Here is a 13,179-nt window from a genome sequence, read left to right as displayed (position 1 = left end):
CTGAGCAGCTAAACACTGAGCTTTTGTATTTTTTTCTTGTGAAATCATGACAGATGTCAGCTGTTGGTATATTCTGCAAACAAATTTGGTATATTTTTAGTATGGTTATTTCATAAAGTAGAAAATAAGTGATTGTACCTATTCAGCAGAGGAGGTTCCCAGCCTTTCTTTGGGGTTTCAGCATTTATCACTCCAACTCTTGACTCTGTTGATAGTGATGCTTCCTTTTTTGGGTCTTGTACAGCTCCAGAACACAGACAACTGGAGAAAATTAAGCTGAATGTTCCCAATTTATGCAGGTCAAGGAAAGTTTGCCTTTTATCGCTCAGAGATAAGTACAGCAAACTAACTGTTTTTGAAAGGCTGAGTTCCACAGATGCCAGTATTAAGCCTCAGTAATCACCAAGTTTTCTGTAGGTGGGTTTCACTGAAATTCACCATCCATTTCAGAACGTCCCCCAGCCTTACACTAAGAGGGACTCAGGGATAAATAGTACACTAACAGATGAGGGGATAAGCGTTGTGATGTATCATACCCATGCATTCTGACAGAATATATTCAGCCCAGTCCATCAGCTGCTGTCTTGCTCTATCCTAGGGCATGGATGCCGTGCCAAGGTTGTCTGATACTCTGCCATGGGAGAATCTTGAGTGAGTGCTCTTCAACTTTGCACTCTGCATTGTGTGAACCATGTTCACAGCAAGGGCAAAGCATCACCAATAATTTGTGTGAGAACAGGACTTAAGGCACACAGTTCAGCTCATTATAGATGCTTTCTACCCCCATTCAGGCTGTTCTTCATCACTCGCAGGACTTTTTCAGAAGTTATCTACAGAGGCACAAGTATCTTCACACTACAGGTGAAATCCATTAATAGACAGTCACAGCATCACCTCTTACTGCCTTGGAGGAACTGAGGAAAGCATGCCCTAGAATTAAATGGAGAAGGCAGAGCCTAATTGAGGGTGTTTATCCTGGATGTGAGAAGCATATTTAACAATTTGAACTCTTCCAACTTCCTCAATTCATCAGATTTCCAGAGGAGGATTTCCAAATATCTTTTGAAAAATATTTTAGTTGAACTTTGAGGTGAGATGCCATGAGGTGCTCCAGCTAGATAGAAGAATAAGCAGTCATCATCCATGAGCATTAAATGAAGACATTCAGTAACAGTAACACCCACCGAAGAAGCTCCCTACTGACAGCACAGGATTTAGCTCAGCCCTTATTTTTTGGTTACCATCAAGAGACAAATGGACTAAGCCTTCCTCTCACTACTAGAGCCTGCAGGCCAGAGTTCAGCTGCCATGTCTGGGAGTGAATCTCCTGGGCATCAAGTGAGACTAAAAGCAGACAAATTGACACCCAAATACAATGTTCAATATTGCTGTAACTATTCAAGATTGGTCTTTTGTATTACTATGTGTCTTGTCTTATTTCTCTCTTAATATTCCCTACGTTTCCCTTTGTGTGCCCAGATCAGACAATCTAAGAGCACAAATTCAGAAACCCTGAATACAGGCAGTAGCTTTAATGAGTAGGCAAAAAATAAAAGTAATTGCCAATACTTGTATTCTAGCACATAGGGAGGAACTCATGAATGCTTGCAGGAATGTAACATATCAACCTCCTTAAACAGCCATATCCTGTTTCTTTTGTTTCTTTCTCTGCTTTTGCAGTGACTGTTGCTACACCATCCATCACTGCTCCTTTCATCTGTCAGGCCCTCCAGTCGCCCGCCTACAGCTCTGTACCTGCCCCCTCAGGTCTGAGCTGTCTGGATTTCCCCCAAGATTGTCTTTTTAGGGTGTACATGCCTGTCCTTTTCAGCTGGAGCTGTGTGGGCGATGAAGTTATTCCCTCTGGTTCCTCAGCAGCCTTCCTGTATGTCAGGAACCAGCTTGGCTGGTTGCATGAATGGGTTTCGGTCAAAGCAGATTCGTTTTAGCAGGTTTCATTGTAGGGCATTCTTACTGAGGACTGAAATGAGGGTTAAGATGGGCAAGGTCTGGGCTGAGACTGAGAATGTGACAGCTGCAGTTGGAGGGTAACACATGTTGACATCTGTGTTCAGAGAAGTTCAAACACATCTTTGTCCATCACTTTTCTCTGGTATCATTAGATTCTTGACATATCATCATGTGGCTAATTAGCTGCAGGCTCCTGCCACTGAAGATGCTCCTCTGATGTGTTCAGATTCTCCTGCTACCTTTCCTTTTGAGGCATATTCCTTGAAGAAACTAATTCTGCACAAATGGTAATTGAATTTTCTTTTCTTTTCCCCTCATTCCAAGCCTGCAGTTACTTGAATGTGGAAAAGTTGAGCTTAAAATAAATGTTTAAAGTGTTTTGAAGGATTTGTCATTACTCAGAGAAACAGGTCTGTCATTTAAGTGGAGCATGAGGAAGTGGAGAGAAAGAAATGTGTTACTCAGAAACTGCATCTGCCAGGCCAAAGTTCTGCCTTTGGCTGCATCTGGGCAACTCATTTAGGTTGAGAGACCTGCATTGCATGATTCGGAGTAGAATTTGCCCTCAGAGTTTAAATGAAATAAATGACATTTAAGAACCTGCAAGGCTGTTAGGTGATATTGTACAAAAACGTATCTAACAGCACTGAAAACTTTGATCCAATATTCAGTAATGTCAACAGAAAAGCTCCCACCAGTGACGGTGGGAATGTCATTTCAATGAGCAGCTTGGCCAATATCCCCAGTGTTTAGTGGGCAATAGGACAGTCAGCGATTCCAGCTAAATAAAGAGTGAGATCTCACTGTCTCTTATTTTAACACGTGCAGCCCCTTATGTTCTTCAGTATTTTTCTAGCTTTCTCAGGAAAGGATGTGACTTTACTATGGAGTAAAGATGCCTTATGTTCTGAAAAAATAATGCAAAACCTCTTAAAATTCAAGGACTATGGAAAGCAAATATTATGAGCATTTGAAGTATTTGTCTTCTTCAAGCACAGTATTACACTATGGTAATGGACCTATATCTGAACTGTAATTTATTATTAAGAAAATAACTCCCATCTGCTTCTCTGACCAAGGCATTTAACGGCCTTTTGCAAACATTATCTCCAAATTTCTCCTCGCAGACAGGATAAATAGTGTTTCTGACAAAGGAGTGAAACTGTGGCATCAAATGGTTAAACAACCGCTTCCAAGACAAATGGACAGCTTGCGCTAGAAATCATACTCAGTCTTCTAATTCACTTTCCTATGGTTTAAGCAAAAGATGGATGTGTCTGAGAAACTCATGAGGGACTGAGAGTCTACTTCTATGCTATCATTTGCCCTGAGGTCCAGCTTGATTATGCCACCAGTTAGGGAAGCTCATGGTATTCCACCAAAGGGAAACTATTTCAGCTTTTAAAGGTATCATATAGAATAACACTTGGTTGGCCAAGAACATGGTATTTTTATGGATGTTTAAGCATGCAAGGTGAGGCATCACGAGATCAAACAAATCCTAGCAATTCTAGGAGCTCATAAAATGTGCAGGAAAGATGAATTGTGCAGCTTTTTTAATTCCTCTGTGCATTTTGAAGATTGAACCTTTTTTTTTGGTTGGCCTTAAATCTTAATGGTGCTCTAAAACTTGTTATTTTTTCTCAGCAACACCAACATCAATTAGTTGATGGTTCTGCTGAGTGTGGCCAGCAGCGGTGTGGCATTGCCTCTGAGTGCCTGCTGTCAGGAAAACCTCGTCAGCCCCAAGTTGCATTTTTCATCATTTTTCTTTAGTTCACCCCAGGAACTGTTCACTGCTTCTTTTGATATCTTAGTATCAGCACCACTTTTAATGCAATCACTGTTGCTGCTGAGGGAGAGACAATACAAATACTTGGCACGGGTTGATATTTACTTTTCTGTTTTCATGGATGCAGAGTCGATTGTGCCTGTTTGGAATGTCTTGGGAGAAGCATGAATAGTTTAAACATGTGTTTGAGGAAGCTTTTTAGTTTATGGATCCCCAGATATTTTTCCAAGTTGTGCTATTGTAGAATTTTTTAAATAGGTGTACTATTGCTTTTCTAAGAGATGGTGAAAAAAAAAATCTGGACAGATGAAGTATTCCTTAGACTTCGCAAAGAAAGGGGAATTGCTGAGTTAGCACTGGGGGCAGCTCAGCCCAGCTCCAGCCCCTCACCTGGGTCTGGTGGGACGAACGCCTGGCCACACCACAGCACGGGGAGCATCCCTCCAGGAGAGCAAAGCCAAGCCTTTTACGCCTTTCAGGTGTGTGTCGAGTGTTTCTCAAATCCTCTTTAGCAGAGATCAATGTAACCTTCTGGGGGAAATAAATTTGGTGGGATTTCTTGTGTAGCCTTGGCACAATGGTTTTAATTTACAGCTACATAAGAGGTTACTCTGGGGGCTGTGTTTTTCCCTGTTTCACTGGTATGCAGAGACATGTGTGTATGGGTTTGGGTGGGTTTTGGCGGCAGTTTTGCGTATCGCTTTGGGGTATCTCCAGTGGCTGGTGGCCCAAAGGTGGTGAAGAAGCAGAGTGAGGAACAGGGAATGCTGTAGGGCAGTTTCTGGGTCATGCACTCTGCCCAGGAATGGCTGTTTCTGCCCTACTTCAACTGCCCCAATGGATGCTCATGGCAAAAGCTTGATTAGAGAAGGATTTTCCCATTACGGTTATTTTCTGTTGACTAACTCAGTCTGTGAGTGTAGTGCAGATGTAGCTGTGGGAGGCCAGCTCATGGCTTTTGTGTGTGCTACAAGCTTCATCCACAGGTCCACCCTGATCTAGGTGGGCCTGCTTTAGCAGGTGCATTGGACTAGATGATCTTCTGAGGTCCCTTCCAACCCCTACCATTCTGTCATTCTGTGATTCACAGTCGCCCTTTAGAAATGCACTTCTTAGCATTTACTGGCCAACAAGCACTGAGGAAGCACCTTGAAGAATCACAGACCACATGAGGCTGGACCAGACCTCTGGAGCTTATTGGCCCAAGCTCTGGCTCACAGCTGGACCAGCTCTGTAGTTAGACCTCATTCCCAAGTCACATGGGGTCTGAAGAGCTGAAGAAGCAGTCTAGTGCTCTTGAAAGGCCACAGTAACAGTGAGCATCTTGATGGCTTGTAAATTGAAGCTAGGGTGGAGCAGGCACGTAGCTGAGTTCAACAGCAGAGAGGTTTCTCTGCATCTCACAGTCATTGAGCATCAACTGCTTATGACTCATTTGGAAATGATTTGTTGGCAGTGTGTCCCCAGCCAGCATGCAGCCTCCATTTGACCGTTCCCGCAGACCCCCTTGCTGCACACGCTGTTTCCGTGCTGTCAGGCAGGGATGAAATCCAGCTGACAACAATAGATACTAGGGAAAAAAATCCCTAAGAGTTTCTGATCCCGTAAGGGATTAGACAAAGGAAAGAGTGGAAGCCCCTTTGCTGAACTTGGCAAAAAATTTTGGACAGTGCTGTCAGGAAAATATTCTTCACTGAACAAATGAGGCAACTTATTAGGTCTTTTTTCTATTTCTGTGACTATGAAGACAGAATTCATGAGTAAGAGGCCGTTACGGCCGGTGTCCAACAGAACGGTTACAACATGCTTAGGGAAGCACACTTTTTCTTTCCTTTTGGTCAATCAAATGTGGTATTTTTAGTCCCGGACAGAGCTTTCTCCTCTGTAATGATGTAAGGTTCCTGTTAGGTCATCAGATTGGATCATCCACTGTAAAAAGCTGAAAAGAGACAAAATTGCACACCCCATTAGGTCTGAGCATCAGCTCGAAGTGGGAAGGCAGGGAGAGACTTTCCACTGCTGAATCGCGCCCAAGCAGTGGAGCAGGCAGGATGGAGAAGCCCAAACAAACCGCAAAGCCTGATTCTGGTTTGAACTGAACTCTTGTTAATTTAGCTCCATTTATGGAGTTATTGTATGTCAGACAGAATATTATGCTACTTTATGGCTGCTTCGTTTGAGGCAAAATATGTGATGACCTAAACAAATACCAAAATCCACAAATTATACCCAGGTGGCAAATTTATTGTTCATGTTTTTAAAAGCCTTTTTTATATAATCCTCCTCGTGGGTGGCTAATCAGTGGGGCTGGATCTCAACTGGCTGGTGTCAGTCTGCATGGCTGTGTCCAAGTGTATTCATCTCTGCTGCTTTATGCCAGCTAACAGTTTGCCTCCTCTGTTTTCATGTACTCCTCTTAGCTTAGTTGAGATGAAGAAAAAGAAGGCTTAACAAAGCTGAAATGGTGGCTGTAAGTGCTAAAGAAAGATCTTAATTTTGTAGGGGTGTTGGTTTGCAAAAGGGCCAAGGGGGCTGTCCTGGTTGGAGCGGCCTGGGGGCAGAGCAGCTCCCTGTGCCTTTTTGGTGGCTGAGACCTTTCAGGCTGCAGCTGCTCAGCAGAACCTCCTTCATGGCCTGGAGGGGATCCGGCCCTTTGTATCTCCACCCTCCCACATCCCAGCATCTCGCTGCTTTGGACATGTTTTCTCTGTAGCTTGAGGTCTCTGCTTCTCCCAGCTCATACCCTCAGGGTTGTGTAACTCCATTATAAAGCATCCTCAGGAGAGTTTTTTTCCACCTCCTGTTTTTTTCCTCTCATAGGCACTCAAATCACATTCATCTAAAGCTTTTTTTTTTCTTTTTTGCAAGAAACTAAAGTAATTTCCTTTGAACAGTCATTTGAAGCTCATTAGTTTATAAAGAAATCTGATGCTCTTCCATCAGGCACTTCCCCTGCGTTCCTGGCCTGTGTGTGGGTAGGAAGCACAGGTGACTCAAACTTGGACGGCTGGCACTCGACGCAGTGGGACAATAAAAGTGCAAAGCTGTTTCCCTTGAATATTCAGACTGATGACTTCCTAAACCCTCCCAGCATGGAAAGTTTTGCAGTATCTACTTATAGATGCTAAGCACTTCTAAGAAAACCGTTTTTCTACAGATCTATAAAATATAAAGGGTCAGTTCCTCATGCTCTGTGAGTCAGCATAGACTTGGGGACTTAATAAATGGCTGCTGTGTCTTGTTGTGCATGAGGACACTTCCATGGTGCTTTGTATAAAACTTGGCTTTTCCTTGTCAGACATGTGGTCCCTCCTCGGCTGACCCACTCACTGAAAGCAACAGGATATTTTGGGTGGATGGATGCAGACAGACACAAGTTCCAGGTGGTATGTCATGCACAGATGCCCAAATATAATGTTGGGATGTGGAAAAGACATTTCTGGTACATTAGAGGTGCCTGGGGGACATTTCTGAGTGAGGCTGGAGTCTAAATGGGATTTACTTTTGCTGAATGCACCAAGGGGCCCCTAAACATTTTGTGTATTGGCTCTGATCCAACCCACGTGAGCTTTCCCGTCAATGTGGCTTTTCAGAGCAGGCCAGAAGAAGGAATGGATTGCTTGTGATATTTCCCAGGCATTTGCTTTACAGTCACTGAAGACAAAATGTATTTGGTTTCTAATGAAACAGGGATGTTTCTAGGCATAATGAAGTTCTTGCCTTTGTTTTGCATTTCACAGTCCAGCATTATGTGACATATAAAACCACCCCATTTATTTTCCATTGCCTGTAAGTAAATTCCCCCATAAGACCACCACTGAATTGATGCTGTCAAGGAGGCCAGCCCTGTTCTTACAGTCCCGTCCCCTGGGCTTGGCCAGGCCCCTGGCACTGGCTTACCCTGCCTCAGAGCCCAAACCCACTGGGTGATGCTGGGTGCGTTTGCAGAGTGAATGCAGTGCACACTTCCTGACATGATGTAGCCCAGACAGCCACAAGACCTGTCGCTGTCACAAATGTGTCACAGTCCATGTTCAGTCCTAATTCCCATGAGCCTTTTTCAGTCAAACACTCATGCCAGCTGGGCCTGAACCATGACATCCATCCCAAAGGCCAGCAAATGCATGTAACATTTTTGAGTCAGTAGAAGCAACATGTGCTTTGTTGGGAACAGTGCTTTGTCTCCTCCAGAAGCAAAACACACCTATGTCATAAAATACGATCGCAGTGAATAAACTCATCTGGTAGATGTGAGTAGAATACTGTGGTTTTAGCCGTTTCGTATAAGGAGAGGGTTTTGTGGCAGTAGTTCCTCATTCTATAGCATCATCCTTCCGTGGGTCTGACAGTGGAGCTCTTGGCACCACGGCAGCTCTGTGGCTCCTAGATACAGCTCTCCTGACCCCCTCAATCCATCCCTTTGAGCTGGCCCTGGTTCCAGCCCATCCTCCTGCCCTGATACAACTGGAGGAGCTGGTATGTCCTTCTTGCCAGTATTGGCAGAGTTAGTGGATGGAGATTGGAAATCCTGCTGTGAGACGGAGAGAAGGAAAAGCTTTTTTACAAGTTGAAAAGCTGAGAGGTGCAGAAATTGACCTTACATAGGCATTTGGGAACAAAAACATAGCCCATGTCTTTCAAATTGCAGTCCCATGAATTCATACAGAAACACCTTCTCTGCTTCCCTCTGTCTGGTTGTAGGTGTGCCTCGCTCACTCCAGGAGCTGGCACTGCTCCTGGAAGCTCCCCAAGGAGCAGCAGTGTGGAAGCAACCCTGGGGGTGTCACACCTAGAGGGGCCCGTGGCTTCTCTCCCCTGGCACTTGCTGCTTGGGTATTTTGAAAGCATTTTGAGAATCAAGCACGCTGTGATGGATGTTTTCCACGTGAAGTCTGCTTGCCAGAGCATACAGGCCATGTTGGGTCTTCATCTCCTTCAGTGTCTGGAAGTCATGTTATGAGCACCTGCTTCTCTTCACAGATGATAACTAACACACGGTACTGTATTTCTTCTGCATTTAATGAAGGAATTACTCCCTAAAGGACTCAATACAAAATCCCTGTGTTGTTAAAGATGTGCCAACGTTTTCTTTGCAAATCTTTGGTTCCTAAAGTTAGTGGAAAGACGTCTTTTAACTTACTGCGGCTGGGCTGGGGCCGTAAATTGAGTTCACTTCAGGATAGTGCCAAGGAAACCTGTTGTTTTCTAGATGTCAAAGAAAGGAATATATTCCGCTTGCTGTGACTGCTAAGGGAAAAAATACAAGGATTTTTTTCAGCTTCAGGCTTTTTGCTTTTATGCTCTGCAACCAGGTGCTCACGAGTGCATGTACACTGATCTACACCACTGGGGTTGTGCTATCCACAACAATGTGACCAGAAAAACAATTTGATCCTGTTAATGTTCCCACAACTCAAGTGCAACTTGTGAGATTCTTGAATTGAACTCAGACCATCTTGATTCATCTGAGTTGGACTACTGAATATACTATTGTAATTGAATTCAGGGCATTGGTAATGCTCTACAGAATCTGGGTTTCTAATTAATGTTTCATTTAAATGAACAGATCTTCTGATTCTCATCTCTTCCCTGTCACAGTGCTTAGTGAAGGAGAATATACAGATGTTGAAATCCAGCATACATTTGCAATTAGTGCCACAGATAATCCACTTTAGTGCCTGATATGGGACACAAAGGGTTGAGATAAGGACAGTGAGGTTTTTCAGGATACTCTTTGCAATCGCTTTATAAAGCAGCTAATTTAGAAATCAGCTTATTAGCAACCAGAGGTCAAATATTTGGATAAATGTCAGCTTCTCCTGTGCTGAGCACCAGATAATTCCAAATGTGAAGAAAAACAACCTTTCTTCAGACTTCTCCATTTCACAACAACAAAAGAAATCCATACTCCTCAAAGTATTAAAATGACAGAGGAAGATAGCCCTGACACAGCTGACTGCTGAGTATTTGTGTGGCCCTGGGTGTCACAGGCTGGGACCCGAGAACGTCTGCTAGGCCCTGGCTCTGCTGTCACAGGGCTGCACGAGGCCCATGCTCCTCCAGCCCTGCCCTAAGCCAAGAAAACCTCTCCACCTTCTACTGGAAAAGCCTTGGAGATCCACCGAGACGGGAACAGCGTCTTAGACTGCTGCTGTTGCTCTGGTCATAAAACTCCCCTGAAATAGCCTCTTTGTTTTGGAATTTCCACCCCCCTTCCCGCAGAATAAGCCACAGTATTTTGGATTATGAGCTCATTTAGAAACACTGTATTTCAGAGAAGTTTTGAAGTGAATTGCATTTTATTGAAATAGGCCCTGAGGTTTATAATGATTTGCTCTTTGTTTATTCTTCAAGCCCAACCTGCAATTTTTTGCCTTTTTTCTATGTGACGGTAGCCAAAAGAGCCATTACAAATCTTGGGCTGCAGCGTTTTGTGAGTCAGTGTCTGCTTTTACAACAAAAGGCAAGCCAGGGTTACCACTGGTCTTGTTTATATCGAATCACAGTAATTAATTGCTGGAGATATGCTTTGGCTTTATATCACTTCATTGGTATTGGACTGTGCTCATCCTGTCTAAACATGGTTTATTTTCAGCTGCTGCCCTCTCCTTCCCTTCCCAGCTGTTTGCGTCGCTATGCCCCTGCATGAAATACCTGGAGGCGTTTTAGCTAGAACCCCCAAATTCCTGTCACCACCTTCACGGTGGTTGCAGCTGTGAGTCTTGGCTTGAGAGGAGAACTCCGAGAGGTTGGAGCCAGCCTGGGGAGCAGCTCCTCTGGTGCCCTTCCCTGCGGCTGGAATTCAGCACTCGACCAGCTGCTGTGAGCAGCTCGCCTGGACTCTGTTTGATTCAAAGTCTGGAAAGCACCTTTGCTTACAAAGAATTGCCAATTTGTCTCAGCTAATTATTGACTCAGCTAATTTGACTCATTGCTAATTATTTATTTGAGGAAATCAGTGGTGGTTCTTAAATGTGGATTTTTACTGGCAAAGGCAGCACAGGAGTCTGGATTCTTGGCTTTATCCATTTTACCCAGAAACTCAGACGTGGCAGAGGCGACAGGCCTGGCCAAGCACTACAGTCAATGCAGATGCCCGTTTGTGTGGAAAATCAATAGGCTTCTAAAAGGAGACCACCGGGTGCACTAATGGGGATGGGACTGGTGGGGAGGGCAGAGACATGGCCATCCCTGGCTGCTTGCCAGGAGAGACCTGGGAAGCGTGGCCCCTCTCATCGCTGCTTCCCTCCAGGGTCAGTGTCTGTTGTCTGAACAGCATTTGGTTTTCAGCTGCTCCATATTGTGCTGAGTGCATGGTAATGGGGCAAGAGCTGGGGCAGATCACAGCTCTTTGCCCTGCCTCTTTCTCTCCCTCCCACAGGAGACTGTCCTCCTCATCCTCATCCTCTGCAGGTGCAGGGTGAGGGCTCCTCCGCCTCAGCTCTGCACCCTGGTAATTACCAGTGAGGCTGCTCCCTGTCCCGCTTTCCAAACTTGTCTTTAATAAAGTCAAGAGGGTTCACAGAGGCAGAAACACACTTGACTCTCCCTCCAGACTCAATGCCATGCAAAATTAGAAGTGCTGGGGCTGGATTTCTGGTCTCTGGGCTGGACAGCAGTTGCGAGTAGGGACTGCAAGCTCTCCTGATAATCTAGTGTAATAACGGTGTTAGCAAGGGCCAAATTTCTAACTTGATTGTGAATGAAGATAATCACTCTGCAAGAGCATCACCATGAAAACTTTAAGACCAATGAAAACAGAGTGATACGGAATGAAATCCACTCATTGTATCAAAATGACCATAACATCTTGTGTGTATTTATCGCCAAGTATGTTGGCTTTTGGGTTATTTGACAAAACGTGGCCTCATCTGCTCTCTGCTGTTTGGCATCATGTCAGGAGACCATGGAAAACAGGGAATCCTATTCCACAGGCTTTTAGAAAGGAGGTTAAAAAAATAAAAACGAAAAAAGGGAAAAGAAAGTCAACATAGGGTATTTTTTATGATAATGTCTTAATTAGGCAAGCAATCAACTTGATGGATTTTGTGTGATTTTTAGTTCCTGTCTACAAAGAGAGGATTTTTTTATGGGGTAGACTGTTCACAAAGCCTCTCTGCTATTCATCCCTTGACCTCTGTGTTACCCCAGCTATGGCTGGGATGACAGATGTACATCCACGCATTCAGAGCAGTGAGGTTTAAAGTGACTCATCCAGTATGAAACTCCTAGGACAAACAAAATCCCTTCAGATGGAGAGAGGTATTAGACCAGCAGCTGCTTTGGGGCAGACTTGTTATGCTTTCTGGACTGACTCCTTAGAAGCATGAGTGCTCAGAAGCAGGGTTTGTCTGGCTGTAGGTGTTAATATCCACATGTAGATCACCCACGAAACAGTCTGGCTCCAGTGGAAGGGAGGAACAGAAAGATCCTCTGGGCTTCAGTGCACTTCTTGAAAGGCAATGCAATGGGCACTGCCTTGGATTCTGCCAAGGGCAGGCAGAGCTGGAGAAGACATGGAGCTGAAAGGGGCTGAAATAAGTAAGATACAGCTCAGCAGGGACATACCAAGTACAGAAACCGCACAGTTGCAAAGTGAGGAACAGCCAGTCACTTCTGCTCGGAAGGTGGGTGGGGGACAAAGAAATCCTCAGATGCACAAGTCCTGCTGGGACACATAGCACCCTGCTGTAGCAGGAGAGCTTTGTACCAGACAAGTGGAGGAACCCTTCTTCTGTGCCAGCTGCAGGACAGGCCCCAGCCTGTGTGGCTGTGCGTCATGCACGCCGGTCCTTGAGGCAGGGGTGTAAAATAGAAGACCCTGGGCAGCCTTGCTTCAACAATTCCTCTTTTTGGCATGCTGGGCATGATCTCAGAGTTTCTGTGGCTTATAACTGAGGTTTGAAATCAGACTTTCCCCCCTTGTGCTTTTGATTTTAAAATAAACTGCTTTTACTAAGGTGCAAAAGTGGCATTTACAAACCTTGGTGTGTAAATCAACCAGAGTTTTACTATAGTACTCTGAGGACAGCTGCATCCAGTGGGTCACAGTCCTGTGCTGGGGATGGGTTGTGTAATAACCTATCCCCAAAGGCTGCCATGGCAGAGAGAACAGCTTGAACCACATAACTATCCCAAGACAAGTGTTTGGAGAGCTTTCAATGCTGTTAATGAACTGACTGGAAACAGAATAGTCACAATAGAACTGACCATGATCACTCGTAGCTGGCAGACACCCTTGAACTCCCATGCTTTCTCTGAAGTTGGGCAGTTCTCAGCTGCCTTAGCACTCTGGAGTGACTTTGGACTGTGACATCAACATGAGATGTCACACAGACTCTGCCTGTCTGCTTGATTTCTGGATATTATCACCATCATGCTGTATTTCTCTAACACCAAGCCTCCAATTTGGTGCT

This window comes from Colius striatus, chromosome 9, assembly GCF_028858725.1.
Source record: "Colius striatus isolate bColStr4 chromosome 9, bColStr4.1.hap1, whole genome shotgun sequence".
In the NCBI taxonomy this organism is placed as follows: domain Eukaryota; kingdom Metazoa; phylum Chordata; class Aves; order Coliiformes; family Coliidae; genus Colius; species Colius striatus.
This window is presented reverse-complemented; position numbering follows the sequence as displayed.